A 19493-nucleotide genomic window follows, 5' to 3' on the forward strand; every position below is an offset into this window, starting at 1 on the left:
AAGGGAATTTCAGCCAGAGAGCACCAAACCAGGGTGAGTCTCTGGACGGCTCGTACCTTAGCTTGGCCGGGTGGAGCTCTGGAGTCCTGAGGCTAGGCTTGTGGGCGTGACACCCCAGCGACCGGGTCACTGGCTCTCCTGCTGGGTCCCCGGGGCTCTCGGCTGCCCCTCCCCCACCTCTGTCCGTCACCACATCCAGTTCCAGGCCCAGATGACATACTCCCTCCACGGTCATTAGGGAACACCTACTGTATACAGGAGGCGGAATTAGGATTTGGGGGGCTTCCTTTGTGCCCAGACCTGTTGCTTAGCTCCACTTGCTGGGATGTGGGCTCCGTGAGCGGGGACGGGGGTGGGGGGGGGAGGCGTCCGTTCTGTTCCCCCTTGTGTGCCAGGGCCCAGGGCAGTGGCTGGCACCCGGCAGGCATGCGGCAAAGACTCGCTGAATCAATGAATGAACACCGTGGCCAGCAGAGGGATGAGGAGAGTCCCCGACTCCCTCCCGAGTGCCGGCCCTTTGAGTGGGGACGTTCCTGCTGTGGTGCGTGCACACCCCGGGGCCCCTCCACACCCCACGTGCACATGCCGGGGCGTGCGTGGGAGGCAGGCACACCTCACCCTGACCCGGAGGCACCCGGACGAGGTGCCGCCCGGGTGGAAGATGCTCCGGGTAGCCCAGGACCGGAGCGGCCGGAAGAGGCTGGGATGCCGTGGTCCGGGTGGCAGAACTGCGGGGCCCAGAGTCCTGGGGAAGTTTGGACAGGAGCAGGGGGAGGTGCCGGCAGGCAGATGTGTGTGTTCTTATCTGAGAGGGCGTTCATCTTGTCCTGAAGTCAGAATTTGCGGAACTGCTTGTGGGCTGTCGATCGGCCCCGGGCCGACTCTTCGAAGGCCTTTGTGCCTCAGTTTCCCCGTCAAGAAAACGCGGGCATGGCTGGTGGGAAGACTAAATTAATTAACGTAGATCTGCACTGTCCAGCAGCTGGGAAGGACTTCAGAGTGTGCCGGTCCCCGTGAGATGTGCTCTAAGGGTGATATCTCCTCTGGGCCAGACTTGATACGGCGAAAAAAATGTCAAACAGCTCATCAATATTTTTACGTTAGTTCTGCGTTTAGTGTTTGTTACTTTGTTTGTTTGTTTATTTATATTTGAGAGTGCAAGCGGGGACAGGCAGAGGGAGAGGGGGGACAGAGGATCCCAAGCAGACTCTGCAGTAACAGGAAAGAGCCCGATGTGGGGCTCCGACTCACGAACCGCGAGATCGTGACCCGAGCCAAAGTCAGATGCTCAACCCACTGAACCACCCAGGCGCCCCAAGCCCACAGGTGCTTAAGATGTAGTCTGTCCGGTCACCACCGCCCCGACACGAGCGCACTGAGGCTGTGTGCCCGCTGCAGGAGGCGACGAGACAGCCCTCACAGCCCCTTGAAGCGTCTGTTCTGATGGAGGAAGAAGGTACTCTGCGATCTGAGCAGGTGGTCCTCGTAGCTGAGCCAACGTTCCAGGACCTTAAAAACACACTCAGTTTCGCGAGGACAGGAGGGACATCCAGGGGGACTGCACGTCCCCTCGCTGTCCTTCAAGAAAGGAAAGATGGTGTTTCTAGTAAGAGAGGTGGCAGAAGGCCCCCCGGGACTGGGCTCCTCTGGGCCCCGGCCAACAGGGGCCCGCACCCCGCGCCTCTGGCTGGGCTGCGGAGGCCTCGCCTGGGTGTAGGGAGGGGAGCCAAGATGGGTGGCTTTCCCAAGGAGCCTCCAAAGGCCCCATTGTCTGCGGCCCGTTCCGGCGTGGCCGATGCCTTCCTCTCTGGCGGTGGGGCTCAGACAGAGGCCCTTTGGTGGCTGGCCTCGGAGGTCAGTGCAGTGTTAGAGCCAGCCCTCCCTCCTCGGCCTGTGGCCCCTGGCTGCCACCCCTCGGTGTCAGTGGCTGTGTGGGTGTGGGGCGAGGCAGCCCTGCCCTAGTTTAGAGCCAGAGAGCAAAGGAAGGGAAGGGGGAGGGCAGCAGGAAGAAGGGATCCGATGCTGAGTAAGCCAGCGGGGCCTCAGCCCAGCTGTGTGCTTTGTTTGTGGGGTTTCAGTCTCCGCACTGGGTATCGGAGGGCAGGCCCGGGGGCCTTTCTGCCGCGTGGCCTTTTCTGACCCAGCCCTGGTAGTGGCTTTGTGTCACTTCTGCTGCACACCGTTGGTGAAAGCAGTCACCTGTGCCTGAATGGGGGAGGGGTGGCAGACTCCCCACCTCTGGATGGAAGGAGCATCGAGGAATTTGTGGCTGTGTTTTTATTTTATTTTATTTTATTTTATTTTATTTTATTTTAATTTTATATTTTAAAGTCCACTTACTTATTTTTGAGAGAGAGAGAGCGTGCGCCTGAGTTGGGGAGGGGCAGAGGGAGAGGATCCCAAGCAGGCTCCGCACTGTCGGTGTGGAGCCCAACGTGGGGCTCAAACTCAAGAACCGTGAGGTCATGACCTGAGCCGAAACCAAGAGCCGGACGCTTAACCAGCTGAGCCACCCATGCGCCCCGTGTGGCTGTGATTTTAAAAAGTTACACGTAAGCACAGCCTGGAATGTGTCGTTGGGTGAGTTGTAACAGATGCTGGCACCCGGGTAGCCCGCCCTCCTGTCAAGGTATAGTAGAGTTCCGGCCCCAGGAAGTTCCCTCCTGCCTCTTCCAGTCCGTGCCTACCCCCAGCCGAGCACTTTTCTGATTTTTTTCATCGTTTATTAGTTTCGCCTGCCCTAAAACACAGCATAAATGGATTCGTGCGGTGTTCGTATTCAGCCGATATCCTCACTATTCACGGATTCTGTATTTGCGAGTTTGCCTAATTGCTAAGATTTATTTGTCACCCCAGAATCGACTCGTAGCGCTTTGGAGGTCATTTGGGGACATGTGCGGAGGGGTGAAAAATGTGAGTGGCCCCCCACACACATTCCCCGCTGAGGGTGAGCGGGACGTTGCTCTGCCTGCTTGTTTTAGCTCTCACTGTAAACAAGTGTCTTTTTTGTGGTCGTTTTAGTGCCATGGTTTTTGCGTTTTTGTGCTCTTGGTGATTTTTCTGTATAAAATGTTCCTCAGGGACAGTGCTGAAGTGCTGGGTGGTATTGGTAAACTCGAGAAGGCTGTGATGTGCTTTAACAGAGAAAATACCTGTGTTTGATAAGTTTCGTTCAGGCACATGTCCTGATGCTGTTGGCCGTGAGTTCAGTGTTAATGAAGTCAACAATATATGTTAAATAAGTCATCTTTAGGGGCGCCTGGGTGGCTCAGTCAGTTGAGTGTCCGACTTTGGCTCAGGTCATGATCTCATAGTTTGTGGGTTCGAGCCCCTCATCGGGCTCTGTGCTGACAGCTCAGAGCCTGGAGCCTGCTTCGGATTCTGTGTCTCCCTCTCTCTGTGTCCCTCCCCTGCTTGTTCGTGCATTGTCTCTCTCCTTCTCTTCCTCTCTCTCACTCTCTCTCAAAAATAAACATTAAACAATTTTAAATAAGGTGTCTTTAAACAGAAACACAGAAAAAGCAAGGTTATGTACTGACTGGTTGATGCCAGTGTTCTGACCAGAGGCTGGCTGGAACCTAACCCTGTATTTCCTCCAGGGGGGGCGATGTTCACTATTCGATAATTCGGCATTTGCGGTGACTTCACGGAACATTATACCGCGAATATCGAGCATCGACTGTAGTCCTCTTTCGTCTGGCACCGTTCACGCAGAGAACGTCTGTGAAATTCATCTCTGTTGCTCCTGTGTGTCAGGTGTTTGTCTTTTTTTCTTTTTTTTTTTTTTTTTTTTTAACCAAGTAGCATTCCATTCGGTGAGTACACCACCCTTTGTTTTTCCATTTCCCTATTGAGGAATGTTTATCTTCTTTCCTTCTGGGGCTGAAGGAGAAGTCGGCTATGGTCATTTGTGTCGAGATACGCTTTCACTTCTGCTGGGTAAATACCTAGGAGGGGAGTTGCTGGCTCATGGAGTAGGAGTGTGTTTAACTTTTTCAGCAGCTGCCAAAAAGTTTTCTGAAGGGACTGGGCCATTTAGCCTTCCCCCAAACAGTATGTGAGAGCCCCCGCCCCCTTTCCTTCTTGATGCGCTGTTTCCAGGGTTTCCAGGCTCCGCTCCGCTGGCTACTTTCTAAACTGGCTCCTCCGTGAGGAGGACACTTGGCTGACACCCTTCTAATTCCTTCTGTTAAAATAACTGTCTTCACAGCCGATTTTCAACCCTTTTTTGGTAGTTACTATGGTCTCAGAAGGGTTTGATTTTTTTTTTTTTTTCCCACCAGCTTTCACTAACGCGGAACACTTGCATGGTTTTGCCATTTCCAAAAACTCACGTGCAACTAACCGTGGGAAAGTCAGAAACTCTGTGCCGACAAAAATGATGTACAAGGGACTGATCGTTCCACTTGGGGATAATCACTGTTAAGAGAGACTTTTGTTCTGACACACAGCTATTTAATTTTTAGGCATCTGAGGGAACGAGAGTGAACTTTGTTGGAGCAGTGAGTCCCTGGTAAGAATTATACTGGTGAAGGGCCCCAGGGGAGGACACACAGCTAGAACCCAGAAGCCAGCGAATGAAGCCTTTTCCTCTTGAGTTGCTTGTTGGAGATGCCCCTTCCATTCGGTTTCTGGTTCTTGCTGGGAGACTTCGTGTCACCCTGGTGGCTTGATTTTTTTGAAGGCCGGCCAGAGTTTAATTTTTTGCAGGTGATCATAGGATCAGAATGGAGAGCTGGGGTCCCCTCCCCCCCCTGGGCCTCGGGAAGCTCTTCTCCGGACCCTCCGAACAACCCCTCTTCGTTCCTCTGGGGAACCAGCAGTGGGAGGGGGCTCTCTCTCAGGGGCAGCCAGAGTGGGAGATCGCTTCCGGTGGTTAGAGAGTCTTTCCTTCTGGGGGCACCTGAGTGGCTCCGTCAGTTACGCGTCCGATTCTTGGTTTCGGCTCAGGTCATGAGCTCACGGTTCATGAGTTCGAGCCTCGCGTCGTGCTCTGTGCTGACAGCGTGGAGCCTGCTTGGGGTCCTCTCGCCCCCTCTTTCTCTGCTTCTCCCCTGCTTGCTCTCGCTCTCCCCCTCTCTTTTTCTCAAAATAAATAAAAAACCTAAAAGAAAAAAAAAAAAAAGAATTTTCTGCCGTCTGGCCAGCAAGCAGTCTAATTTAGGATCCGATCCCGTCAGCAGCTGGGACGATCCCGTGAAAACAAAACCAGGTCCTGTCACTCCTGAGCCCAGAAAGAATCCTCATGCCCTTCTTCCCGTTCCTCACTCAGCAAAATCACGTCTGTGTCTGTACTGCAGATGGCTGGCCTACTCTACAGATTCTAAACGCCATAGTCTTCAGAAGCAATGCTTGTGTCTTTGATCAGAAAGGGGAATTGACGATGTGCCCCGTCTTAGCCTCTCGGTCAAGCAGCAGACAGGTGCGAAGGCCCCTGGTTTGTGGCGGGGGCTCGGACCCAGTCCCCCGACGTTGTTCCCACGCAAGGCGTGGGGCCGGTTACGGAAGGAGGGCTGTGCCCGGTGCTTTACCAGCACCATCTCACGTTTCCGGCGGCCCGCAGAGCGCCCAGTATTGTTTCCTGATTCGAAGATGGGGACAGAGCAAGGAGGTCACTCATCCAAGGCCGTGCACGGGGTTAGCCGCAGAATCGAGAGAAGCGTGCTTCCAGACTCTGTGTTTGTCCCAGGGGCAAAGTGTGGCTGGTGGTACCTCCCAGCTGGCACGGGAGGGGGAGACCTCCCTCTCCTGCTCCTGACTCCCTGGGGCAGCGGGCGGAAGAGAAGGAGCCAGGGCTCTGGAAATTGGAGAGCACCGACATCCCTCCCAGCTTGAAGTTTCCACCACCTTCGTGTTCCTTTCCTTCTCTGTGACACCCTTTTTCCTTCTTTGGTGAATGCATATTTAAAGCATCTCTAAATCAGCCTTGTGTTCATCTAAAATCTTTTTTTTAAAAGTGTTTGCTTATTTATTTAAAATTTTTTTAATGTTTATTTTTGAGAGAGACAGGGTGAGTGGGGGAGGGGCAGAGAGAGAGGGAGACACAGAATCCAAAGCAGGCTCTGGGCTCCAAGCTGTCAGCACAGAGCCCGACGCGGGGCTCGAACTCACAACCGTGAGATCATGACCTGAGCCGAAGTCGGACACTCAATCGACTGAGCCACCCAGGTGCCCCCAGCCTCGTGTTATAATGAAAAAAGTTTAGGATTTTATTTTTCCTTAAAAAAAAAAAAAACAAAAGGCCTTTCTTTCTCGTTCCACTTGTGGCATTGGGCTGTTGTCTGAGGTGGGGGTGTCTCACTGCTCTGGAGTGAACTTACGTCAAAGCCTCTCTGTGCCTCAGTATCCCTTCTGAACCCAGTGTGCATCCTGCACTCAGCCTTGCTCTATCGTCTGTGGTTGGGGTGTGGGATGGGATCCTGGTCCAGATAAAAGGACGTTAGTGGGACAGTTGGTAAAATTTGTAAGATTTGAATAAGGTCTGTAGATTAATACATATACGCCTATCCATATATGTGTATATACATACATACATGTATATGCAGGTATGGGTTTTATCAGTGTTCGTTTTCTGAATTTTGGTGATTGGAATCATATAAATACTAACATTTGGGAAATCTGGATAAAGGGTATATAAGAAGCTTTTGCAGTACTTAAAAAAATTTTTTTTGTAAGTCTGAAATCACATGAGAAGACCCTGGAAGGTGAACAGTCTTGGGGGTGGCAGGGTGGGTGTGGGGTCGGCAACTCCACGCATAGGCTGGCTGTGAGGCCACAGGGTGCTCTGAGGACTTTGAACTCTTCCCGTAGGTGTCAGAGACTGAGCATTTTTGAGCAGGAATATGATGTGGTGAACACACATTAAATTTAAAACATTCTTTAAGTCTTAAAAAAAAAATCCCACCACTATTTCTGAATATGAAGGTAATATATCTTCCTTGTAGAATGTTTTAAAAAATGCGTAAGAGCTTAGGAAAAAGGGGTGCGTGGTAGCTCAGTCGGTTAAGCATCCGACTCCTGATTTAGGCTCAGGTCATGATCTCACGGTTCGGGAGTTCGAGCCCCGCGTCGGGCTCTGTGCTGACAGCTCAGAGCCTGGAGCCTGCTTCGGATTCTGTGTCTCCCTCTCTCTCTGCCCCTTCCCTGCTCATGCTCTGTCTCTCTCTGTCTCTCAAAATAAAACGTTTAAAAAAAATTAAAAAAATTAAATAAAATAAAAACCACTCATAACCGCTCTTCATAGCGTATCTGCATGTGTAAATATATTAAAGAAAAAGAATAGAAAGCAACCTACTACGTACTGGGTGGTGGTCTCCTCTCCCTTTGTTTCATTTAACATCGTATGGCGAACATTTTTCACGTCTTAAGATTAATTGGGCAGAACTGTGTTGTCCGCTACATGGGGCTATTTAAAATTAAATTTAGGGGCGCCTGGGTGGCGCAGTCGGTTAAGCGTCCGACTTCAGCCAGGTCACGATCTCGCGGTCCGTGAGTTCGAGCCCCGCGTCGGGCTCTGGGCTGATGGCTCAGAGCCTGGAGCCTGTTTCCGATTCTGTGTCTCCCTCTCTCTGCCCCTCCCCCGTTCGTGCTCTGTCTGTCTCTCTCTGTCCCAAAAATAAATAAAAAACGTTGAAAAAAAAAAAATTTAAAAAAAAAAAAATTAAATTTAAGTTAATCAAGATTAAATGTAAGTTAATTAAAATGAAATGAAATTAGAGATTCAGTTACTTATGTGTCCTAGCCACATTGCTCGGTAACTGCCAGAGCTGACATCGTGGACAGTGCGGATAGAACATTCTCATCACCGCAGAAAAGGCCCTATTGGACGGTGCTGCTCTCGAATAGTTAAAACTTCTAGAAAACGTAAAAGTTGCCCAGCGTTTCTTTAGCTTTACCTCTGCATTTGGGGTTTTATATTCTTTTCTGGTTGGCACACTTCAGCGTCTTAATAATATTTTCGTGAGCTTGCTTGTTTCTTTCCTAACAGCTTGGTGGAGATGTAATTCACATCCCATAACCCACCCTATGAAAGTCGACAACTTAGCGGTTTTTAGGATGGTCAGAGTTGTGCGGCCTTCCCCAGTATCTGATTTTAGAACACCTTTATCGCCCCCAAAAGCAAGACCCCACCATTAGCAGGTGTCTCCCTGCTCCCACTCCCCCCATGCCAGGCAGCTGCTAAGCTACTCACCGCGCCTGTGCACGCCCATCTTTGGCCGCATGTCTGATTTTTTTTTTTTGCTTGGTAAAAATCGTCTTAAATTGCTGGGTCAAGTGGTGTGAAGGTTTTTTAAGGCTTTGGGTACGTCGTGCCGCCCTGCCCTCCAGAAGGTGTTGTCCACATGCAGGCTTGCCCCAGCAGCGAACAGAAATGCCCTTTTCTCGGCATGCTGGGCGACGCCGTTGTTCTCATTGCTTTTCCTCTTTGCCGGTGGCCCAGTGCACGTGGCTCCTGACAAGGTAGAACACGGTTTCCTGTGCTGAGTGGCCGTTACACGTCAGATCAGATTTGGGAAAGGTTGCTGGAGGGTGTGCCTTGAACCCTGTGTACCCCTGGGGAGCGGAGGGCAGGGAAGGTTGGAGGCCAGAGAGTGGGGGGTGCCCTGGGGCAGGCGCGAACCTGCAGGCAGTCTGGCAAGGCTCGCTCTAGTCTGCAGTGATTGGGAAACTGATGGAAACTTCCTTCCCCACTGCGATGCAGCGAAGCCATCGCTGGTTTTGAGCAGCTTTCGGAGTGAAGAAAGCGGACTGGCGCAATGACCCTGTAGCCCAGAGTGGCCTTAAATACTTCCTTTGTGGCTTGGGGGGGTTCCCTCCGCCTGACCCTGGCGCTTTGGGGTGCATGGGAGAGAAGGCAGAGGCAGAGGAGGCCCGGGAGCCTGGTGGAATGCAGTTGGTTGTGTTACCTGCATCCATGGCTCTTGACCTTGGCTGTTCCCTTAGACTCATCTGAGGTGCTTTGGCCACGCCCCCAGACTGGCACCAGAGTCTCAGAGGTCATGGTGGGCACCTGCACTGAGTGGCATAGCCAGACTAGAGAAGTGACTGTCTGCACGGGCCAGAGGACCCAGCACCCACTCCCTCTGGGGGTTTTTGTGAGCTTATGTGGGGCCAGGAGGGAGACTGTTGCCGGGGTCATTGGTCCAGCTCTGCCCCAAAAGCTCGGCCCCTCTTCCAGAACCTGTTGACTCCCAGAGCCATCCAGGTCCACAGGCTGCAACCTTCGGCTGAAGACAAGACCTTGCTCGACTTGTGTCCAGAGTAACTTGTTCAGATGTGCCCCCAGGGAGACCTGCCCCCTCCCTGCCAACCCCCAAGCTTTGATCGGATGCCCTGACCCTTGCCTGGATCCCTTTCCAGCACAGTAGGTGGTTCGTGGCTGTGCGATCCCACATGACACGCAGCATCCGGGTGGAGTAGAGAGGATGTCCTGTGATGGCCACAGCGGGGTCGGGCGGCTCCCAGACGCGTCCCTTCCTAACTGAGAGAGGGGTACTCACCGGGATGGGACGAGGCCCAGGTGTGAGCTGGGGTTGCCTTCCCCATGGGCTAGCCCGATGGAGCCTTCTTATTTCAAACCTTATCATAACAACAAAAGGTGCCAACCTGGTCATCACCCGGGTTGGCTGTGCGTTCAGGTAAGGGCAGGCTGCGGGGTCCTCTGTCTGGCTGTCCGTAGGAAGGAGGCAGGAATCCTGTTGCCAAACCTCGCGCTAAGGCTGCTTTGCTGGCCTCCTTGTTTGTAAATCCAGCCTCTGCAAGGAGTGGGGAAGGCGCCGTGGCCCTCAACCTGGTTTGTCTCTTGGCTGTGGGTGCGCGAGAGATCAGTCAATACCAGTTTGGAATAACCCACTTCGCGTGGAGCACTGCCCAGGCTGGGTGGTGTCTGTATTCGGTCAGTTATCCTGTGTAATTGGTTCTCAAATAGCCTTCCTGGAACTTGTGGACAGGGGCTGGAACGTTCCAGGAGGCAGAGGGAGAGTAGGCTCCGTCCCACCCAGACCAGAGTGGTTTTCCTAGTGTCTGTTATATGTAGTTGAGTGTCCACCGTGTTTTTTTTTGTTTTTTGTTTGTTTCTTTTTTTTGAGAAAAGTTTCTCCTGCTTTAAGCATTTTGAGAACCACTGCTGTGCACACAGAGAGGCCAGCCTGAATTGTGTTTCTCCAGTGACGGTAACCTGCAGCCAAAACAACGGCAGTGGTGGTAATGGTAATAATAAAATGTCAAATTGCTGTAGTAGTAAAACTTGTTTGTTTCCTTCTGGAGAGTTGGAAAGCTCTTAGGAAGGCCTGTTTTATTGCTTTGGCTTCTTAAGGACATTACGATCCATCATAGCGTTAGCAGTGGATGTCGCTGGTGCCCGGTTTTTCCGCTAATCACCTGGAAGACCGGAGAGAAAGCTCTGGACGAGGGCTCAGTCGGTTAAGCATCTGATTCTCGGTTTCGGCTCAGGTCACCATCTCATGGTTCGTGAGTTCAAGCCCCACGTCGGGCTCTGTGCTGGCAGCACGGAGCCTGCTGGGGATTCTCTCTTTCCCCTTCTCTCTCTGGCCCTCCCCCCCCAAAATAAATAAATAAACTTAAAAAATTAAAAAAATTAAAAAAAAGAGAAAGCTCTGGACAACCGCCCAAGGCCCTGGCCCGCCCACTATGGCCTCCCGGATGACAGCCGGGCTAGCCTGGGAGGGGCAGATCCTGTGTCGAGGTAGGGGCCCTGTCTTCCAGGAGGTTCTGGCGGGGGAGTGGCCCAGGACGTCTGAGCCACATGGGTCCGTGACCGTCTTGGAGCCTCCATGGAGGAAACCTTGGCCCCTTGCAGCCCCTTGTGAATCCTGCCTCCTACCTTCGGTGTGCAGAGTATCCTCCTTCTCCAACACCACACACACCTCCTGGGTCAGAACTTCGCTTCCTGCCACTTCCCATGTCCCAGGGGGCCCTCCGGGAGTTTCCCTGCGTCCTGTCCCCGCCTCCGGGCCCTGCTGGCTCGTTGCCGGCCCATTAATCATCCCACAGTTGTGCGCGTGTCTCTGGCTTTCCTGTCTCTGCGCCTTCTCTTACCTTTTCCTGAACCTGGCTCACCCTCCCCTCCCCTCCCCTCCCCTGACTCTGCCTTTTGAATGCATTCAGCGTTTATCTGGCACCTGCCGTGTATGGGGCACTCTGCTGTCCTTGTGTTTGTGAGGGTGCTAAAGTAGAAAGCCAGGCCTCTGCCCTCAGCAGGCTTATTTTCCAATAGGTAAGCCCTACCTGGGCCACAGGCCGCAGCAGACGGGCGGATGAAGTGCTTGAATAATCCTCAGTGGCTCTTTGCCTCCCGTTGTACATCATTTAAAACAGGAAACTGTCCCTAGTCCTTGCCCTTTCCTGTGGGAATATTATGATCTTTAAAAGAATCCCATACAGCCACTTTGGAAGACAGTTGGATGGTTGTTTTTGTTTTGTTTTTTTTTTAAACCAAACTAAACACACTCTTACCATACAACCCAACAGTCTTGCTCCGTGGTATTTCTCCAAATGAACTGCAACTTACGTCCACGCCAGCATCCGCTACGTGAATATTAATAGCAGCTGTATTCGTAATTGGCCAAGCTTGAAGGCGACCCAGATGTCCTTCAGGGGGTGAACGGAAGGTCCGTCCTTGGCCCTTGGAAGGATGGAGGTCCATGGAACTGTGGTCCATCCAGACAATGGAATCTTACTCGGCGCTGAACAGAAATGAGCTATCAAACCGTGGGAAAACATGGAGGAACCGTAAATGCGTATTACCGAGCAAGAGATACCGATCTGAAAAGGCTACATACTGTACGATTCCACTCCCATGACGTTCTGGAAAAGTAAAACTATGGGGGCAGTGAGAAGGTCGGTGGCTGCCAGGGGTTGGGGGAGGGAGGGAGCACTAGGTGGAACACAGAAGATGTTTAGGGCAGTGAGACTCTCCTGTATGATGCTGTAATGGTGGTTACGTGTCATTCGCCTTTCGTCCAAACCCACTGGATGGTCAACACCTCCTGTAAACTACGGACTTTGGGTGATGATGTGTCAGTGTAGGTCCATCAGTTGGAACCAATGTAGCGCTGTGGTGGGGGGATGGTGATAGTGGGGGAGGCCGAGCATGTGAGGGGGGCAGGAAAATACGGAGACTCTCTGTACCTTCTGCTCAATTTTATTTTTATTAAAAAAAAGTTTTAATGTTTACTTATGTTTGAGAGAGAGAGACAGACAGAGCGTGAGCAGGGGAGGGGCAGAGAGGGAGACACAGAATCCAAAGCAGGCTCCAGGCCCTGAGCTGTCAGCACAGAGCCCAATGCAGTGTTCGAACCCACGAATCGGGAGATCATGACCTGAGCCGAAGTCGGACGCTTAACCAACTGAGCCTCCCAGGCGCGCCCCCTCCTGCTCAATTTTAATGTGAACCTAAAACTGGTCTCACAAATAAATTCTATTAACAAAAGTGCCAGAAGCAAATAAGCCAAACTGATAAATGTCATGTTAAAAAAAAAAAATCACCCCGATCTATTGGTTTTTTTTTTTTAAGATTTGTTTTAGGTTTATTTATTTTGAGAGGGCAAGCATGAGCGGGGGAGGGGCAGAGAGAGAGGAGAGAGAGAGAGACACAGAATCCGAAGCAGGCTCCATACTGCCAGCACAGAGCTGACTCGGGGCTTGAACCCACGAACTGTGAGACCATGACCTGAGATGAAACCAAGAGTCAGACGTTTAACCGACTGAGCCCCCCGGGTGTCCCCAGGGTGGTGATTCTTGAGAGACGGGAAGGAAATGAGGCGAGCCCTCTGGTTGTTGCAGCGTGCTGGCTTGAGAGAGCGTCCACACTGCACACAGGGAGGGAGAAGTTGAGGCAGAGCCCGGTGAACTCCGTGTGTTGAAATGCAGCTGACAGTCTGAGGAGACAAAGGCAGCGACAGTTCATAGGACTCGAGCAAAATCTTTACCAGGCGTGTGTCTGATAAAGGGCTCATAGCCCCACTATAAAGGGAATCCTCACAGCTCAACAAAAAGAAGAAAAATGGGCCAAAGATTGGGACAGAGCCTTCACCAGAGAAGGTGCAGGATGGTCAATCAACACACGCAGGGGTGCTCAGGTACGACACCGGTAGTCAGTAGGAAAAAGAAAATGAAACCGCAAGGAGACAGCACTATGGACCTCTTCGAATGGATGACATGAAAAAGACTGTCATTCCAAGTGTTGGCAAGGATGCAGAGAAATTAGAACTCTTAACAAGCTGCTGGTGGGGCTGTAAGATGTTAGAATTTCTCTGGAAAAACAGTCTGGCGTCTTCTTAAGAGGTTAAACATACGCTTATCGTAAGACCCAGCCGTTCCACTCCTAGGTCTTTCTTTACCCGAGAAAAAAAGGAAATACATTTCTATACAGACACTTGTATACAAGCAGCTTTTTTGGTAACAGCCCCCAACTGGAGACGCCACAGACCTCTGTCATCAGGGGAGCGGATAAACAGGCCGTGGTATATCCAGGCAATGGGATACTACTCAGCGCCGAGGAAGAATGAACTCTTCGTGTGACGACACGGGTGAATCTCAAAATAATTATGCCGAGTGAAGGAAACTGGATAAGAAGAGAGTACATATTCTAGAGTCCACTTGTAGAACCTCTAGAAAACACAAACTGAGGGGCGCCTGGGTGGCTCAGTCGGTTAAGCGGCCGACTTCGGCTCAGGTCATGATCTCACGGCCCGTGAGTTCAAGCCCTGCGTCGGGCTCTGTGCTGACAGCTCGGAGCCTGGAGCCCGCTTCGGATTCTGTGTCTCCCTCTCTCTCTGCCCCCTCCCCACCCCCCACTCGCACTCAGTCTCTCTCTGTCTCTCAAAAATAAACATTAAAATTTTTTTTTTTAAATCTTATCAACTTGTACACTTTAGATGTGTGACATTTATTATATGTAACCGCCACCTCCTGAAAGCTGTTTTCAAAGAGGTCCCTCCGGCCATGGTTTGGGGAACGGGTTTCAGGCAGTAAAGTCTAACTGCAGGGGGAGAAATGCATATCCCTTCCTCTCTTCTAAACATTTGGTTCCTTCTTTCCCTCCCTTTCTTCCTGGTTTACGTACTCCGATGATGATAGTGACATGTGATGACATTTTCTTTTGTTGTTGTTGTTGTTGTTGTTGGACATTTCTCTAAAATCCTATAGCTGAGGGGCCACGTGAAAGCAGAGGGGTCTGGTGGCCTTTCTTCTTGCTGAGCCCTGCTTTGTAAGAACTCACTTGCGTTTCTTCCCTCTACCTGCTGCCACTCATACTCGTGACGCTGGGACATCAGGTCTGGGGGCCCTTCCCACCCCGACCCGCTGGCCGTCGCAAGATTCCTTTCAATTCTGGCACCATCTACCTGTCGGTAATAAATCCGAGTCCTCACGGCCCCCTCCTCAGGTTCGATCATTCGCTAGCACAGCTCACAGAACTCAGGGAAGCATGCCTGCCAGTTTATTTTATAATAACATGCATGATAAAGGATACGGATGAACAGTGGGGTGAAGGGATACATAAGGCGGGGTCCGGGAGGGGCCCGAGCCCAGGAGCCCCTGCCCTGTGGAGTCAGCCCAGAAGCTCTCTGAACCCCGTGCTTTGGGGATTTTTATGGCAGCTTCATGTAGGCAGGATGGATCGTTAACTCGTTTTCCAGCCCCTCTCTCCTCTCTGAAGGATGGGGCTGGGGCAGAAAGTTCCGAGCTTCTTATCACGGCTCCGTCTTTCCAGTGACCAGCCCCCATCCAGGAGCCCACCGAGAGTTGCCTGGTTAGAACAAAAGACGTTCCCGCCGCCCAAGAAACTCCAAAGGATTTAGGAGCTCTGTGTCAGGAACTGGGGTCATAGACCCAATGTTAGAAGGAACGGGGACAGAGACCAACATATATATATACACACACATATCTGATTTATATATATATCAGAGATATATATACATCTCTCTGATATATATGTATATATACATATATTTGATTTCATGAGCTAGAGCCTGTCCCCAGCCCTGGGCACTTAGTGAACTCACAGTGCAGGACCGTAGGTGGGATTGGTCAGCTCAGCTATCAGAGGTGGCAGATTCTGGTTCCCCGCATCCCTGGGTGACGGCTCCCTGAGGACTGTCACCTTGCTCACTGTCGTCTTGCCGGCATCTAGCGGGAGCCTGGTTCTGAGTGAGTGACAGAGAAGTATCTGTGGGCTGAATGCTTCGGTGGCAGTGTCCCTCCAGGAGGGCAGGAGGAGCTAAGTGAGGGTCTGCATTGCAAAGGGAGGCGGCGGGGGGTGGGGGTGGGGGGCTGTGGCTGGGGTCCCAGGCGGGAAGACAGCCTGTGCACTTGGGGATAGGGCAGAATGAGTGGTGGGCCAGGGTGGTCAGTGGGAGCTCCGGGGCCGGGCTGGTCTTGGGGCCGCATCCCTGAGCATGTGGTTTGTTGAGGGTGAGGAAGGAGCCCTCTTTTTTTCTGAGTGTGGCAGGAACCCCCACAGCCTCCAACGCGGCAGGGATAATGGGACCTTTGAGTTAGAACGTGGGCTCATGTCACATCTCCCAGACCGTGTGCTCTTCTGCAAGTTACAGCACTTTTCTAGAACTTGGCTTTGAGAAAGGGATGAAAACTCCCAGCGCAGGGTCGGGTAGGTACATTATTCCCTAGAATATGAAATTTACTTTTTTGCCCCTCGCGAAGGAAGACTAGATCTATTTCCTGCTCATGAAGCACCTTTTTATTTTCTTTTTTTTCCCCCTCTCTCTCTTTTTACATTTTCTTTATTTTTGAGAGAGAGCGAGCAGGGAGAGGAACAGAGGGAGGGGGCAGAGGATCCAAAGCAGGCTCTGTGCTGACAGCAGTGAGCCCGATGTGGGGCTCCAACTCACCAACCGGGAGATCATGAGCTGAGCCGAGGTCGGTGCTCACCCGGCTGAGCCACCCAGGCGCCCCCGTGAAGTACTTTTCTGTGCATTTACCACAAGGCACAAGGATGAAATGCTTTCCCACCTACGTGGCTTCTTACGGGCTCTTCCTCGCTCTGTGACCGATGGCTTAGAGCATCAACGCCTTCCTTCCTTGCTTTGTGTCGGTGCTGGATGATCCGAGTGGCGGGAAAGGAGGTCATCGGCCCGGAGGACGCAGGCTGCTGGAGTAAGAGAAAGTTCCCGGGAAGCAGAAGTCAGTAGGTCAGAGCCCTCGGGCGAAGAGGAAACCAGAGGAGAGCATTGCTGTGCCGGCTACGGGGAGCGAGAAAGACCTGAGCCGCTGTGATAAAGTAGCAGGAAACCCCCAGGTGGCCCGTGCACCTGTTCTTGCCCACTCGATGACGCTGTCCTCCTGCCATTGGCTTTACGAGCGGGGGTGGGAGAGGGCATCTGATCCCATTCCCCAGATCCAAACAAGATGAGCGCACGTCCTCAATGGGAGGCTGGCCTCTTCCCGTGTCCGCCCCGTGCACAGGTAGAAGGGCTGCCCACACCTCTGCGTCTCACCCTCCTCCGCTCTCTGCATCGCTACGGTGGCTTAAGCCACGAGGTCACCGTGGTTAACGGGGAAGAAGTGATGCTGCCTCGGCCATGGTTTTGTTCCGTGTTTGTGAACAGAGTTATAGTCCCGGGGCTTTGACCCTTCCATCCGGTCCGTGGATGGTCTGCTTTGACTGTGCTTTCGCGGCTGCCTGACGCACCAGCCTTTGTTGCTTGTCCCAGCGAGCTCCGGTCAGGTCGATCAGCGGGCTTGGGACACTTGTCTGGAAGTGGATCGCCGGATCACCGAGTAGTATAGTTCATACCATCCCGTGGCCTGATATCTGATGGGTTTTTTTTTTTAGAGAGCGTTTCTTCTTCAGGATCACATTTGCTGAAGATGGACGGGAAGGGCACTGGGGAGTTTGCGAGGGTGTTGGAAATATTCTGTATCTTGGCCGGGGCTTGCCTGATGTAGGTCATTTGTCAAAACTCATTGGACGGTAGACTTTCCGTTTGTGCATTTCGCCGTGTGTGAATTTTCTCTTGAAAAAAAAAAAAAACAACTGTCAGCAAATAATGAACTCTTCTTAATGGTTTGCAGGCTGACGTGTTTGGGGCTGAGGCAGACTGCTCTCTGCACCTTACTTCGAAATGCATCAAAGATAAGAAGGGTTGTTGGGCTGACTGACAGCAGAATGATCACACCCGGAGAATTGGGGTGGTGGGCGTATGGGTGTTTCCCCCACGATTCTTTCAGCTTTTCTGCGTGATTGAAAATTTCATAATAAAATGGTGGAACAGAAGAACCGTAGGTAACTACTACTTGTGTTCTCCAGACCTTTCCATGAACAAATTCCCGCCAACAGCTGCTTTTCCTGGCTGTTCCTACAAACGGCCTCGCCTGCTTCTTGAAGGCAGTGTTGGTGAAGTGAGTTGAGGGCCCTGGGCCTGGTGAGCCCTCTGTGAACCTGGTGTGCGTGCTTTCACAAACCACGTGTTAGCTTTGAGCTTGACACAGTTCGTCAACTTGAATCGATAGGGCTCTGAAACACAGGGCTTTCCATCCTGTAGGCGGAAGGCTGGGCATTTGCAGCCTGAGAACTGCCCGACACCAGCATTAGGAAAGGGTGCTTGAGCCCCCGCCGACCGAGAACACAGGCTGGTTGCCAGCTGGACTCTGGGGGGAGCTCCGTGTGTGTATGTGTTCAAAATTTTAAGGTTATACCATATATTTAAACATATGCAGACGGCTTTGACACTAGACCTTTTCTAGTCTAGAGAGAGCACTTGCTCTTGTAAGACTTTTTTTAATGTTTATATTTGAGACAGAGAGAGAGAGAGAGAGAGAGAGAGAGAGACAGAGTGCAAGTGGGGGAGGGGCAGAGAGAGAGGGAGACACAGAATCCGAAGCAGGCTCCAGGCTCTGAGCTGTCAGCACAGAGCCCGATGCGGGGCTCGAACTCACGAGCCGTGAGATCATGACCTGAGCCCAAGTCAGATGCTTAACTGACTGAGCCACCCAGGCGCCCCAGATCTGTTTTTAATTAAGATGCAAGAAGTAAAACCAACGATAATTTTATAAGAAACCACTCTTTTTTTAAAAAACTTTTTTTAGTGTTTATTCTTGAGAGAGAGAGAGAGAACGAGTGCAAGTGGGGGAGGGGCAGAGAGAGAGGAAGACAGAGTCGGAAGCAGGCTCCAGGCTCCGAGCTGTCAGCACAGAGCCCGACGCGGGGCTCGAACTCACAAACCGTAAGATCATGACCAGAGGCGAAGTCGGACGCTCAACCGACTGAGCCGCCCAGGCGCCCCAAGCAACCCCTCTTTGTATTTTGGCATATTTACTCCCTGAATTTTTGTTTTAATTTCATGCATCATTTACATAACTGTGATGGTTTTCATTTGACTGCAATGAAGGAGTTCTTAGAAAAGGAAGCCCCAGCGACTCCTTTATGTGGACTGGCCCAGAGCCTGGGCTACAGCCGCAGAGATTCTGGGTTGGTCTAGACAGAGAGACTTCCCGCTTACTCACAGAGTACGATCCTGGGACGACTGGCACTTCTTAAAGAGCCCGTTTGACGTGGAAGCAACTTTTTGCTGAACACAGTAGCGTTACTGCATCCTTGTTATGTGTGTGCCTGGCCATTGAACGTCTGCCAAGTGGAGGGTGCTGTACCAGGTACTCTTGGCGTGTCCTCTCCCCGTAAACCTGCCAGGGGCTGCCATCATCCCGCCCTACGGGTGAAACCCCAGACGGCGGGGAGTTCAAATGATCTGCCCTAGTCACATAGTGCATGGATTGTGGGGTTCTAGTTCGGGAGCGGGCTCGATAGACAGCTTTGTAGCTGAGGCAGGACCAACTCCAGTGAACTTGGTGGTTTGCAGAGTGGCCTTTACGGCCGTCGGCCACTCCTGGGAACACGCAGGTGTTCCTAATTGAGAAGTGATGCTCCCAGAAGTTTCCAGGTTAACTCGCGTGGGAAGCGAGTGGGCGGGGAGGCTGAAGGTTAGAGGCTAATTTCTGTTTCATCACGTTGCCGTCAGAGCCGGAGAGGGGAGAGGGAGGGAGGCCTGGGGACTTGAGGGGACAAAGGGTGGGTGTAGGGTGCCCGGCAGGGGAGCCTGTGAGCAAAGGCTGAGAGCTGGGACCCTAGAGGGAGCTTGTTTGGAGGTGAGGGGCAGGGAAGGGCCATGGCCTTGCGGCCTGCTAGACGTGGGGCTGGTGGCCTGATACTTCTGCAAAAAGTGAGGCTCATCAGGGCACCTGGGTGGCTCAGTAGTGTCTGACTCATGATTTCAGCTCAGGTCACGATCTCACAGTTCGTAAGTTCGAGCCCTGCGCCGGGCTCTGTGCCAGCAGAGCCTGCTTGGGATTCTCTGTCTCTTTCTCAAAATACATGAATATACTTAAAAAAAAAAGTGAGGATCGTCAACCCTAGTTGGTTCCCATTGAGAATTGAAGGAAAGGATTTTGTTGAAATCGCCCGACCCGCATGCTTGGCAGGTTATGATCATGGTGCGGTTTTTTCGGATGCATCT

The 19493-nt window shown here is 52.0% G+C and overlaps 1 protein-coding gene across 3 annotated transcripts in view; it reads left to right on the top strand.

Moving 5' to 3' along the window:
* The window catches only part of LIMD1 (LIM domain containing 1), a 68060-nt gene that overhangs the window by 12154 nt on the left and 36413 nt on the right, over positions 1-19493 (top strand). The window lies entirely within an intron of this gene.

Source organism: Panthera onca, chromosome A2 (assembly GCF_046562875.1).
Source record: "Panthera onca isolate mPanOnc1 chromosome A2, mPanOnc1 haplotype 2, whole genome shotgun sequence".
NCBI classification, from domain to species: domain Eukaryota; kingdom Metazoa; phylum Chordata; class Mammalia; order Carnivora; family Felidae; genus Panthera; species Panthera onca.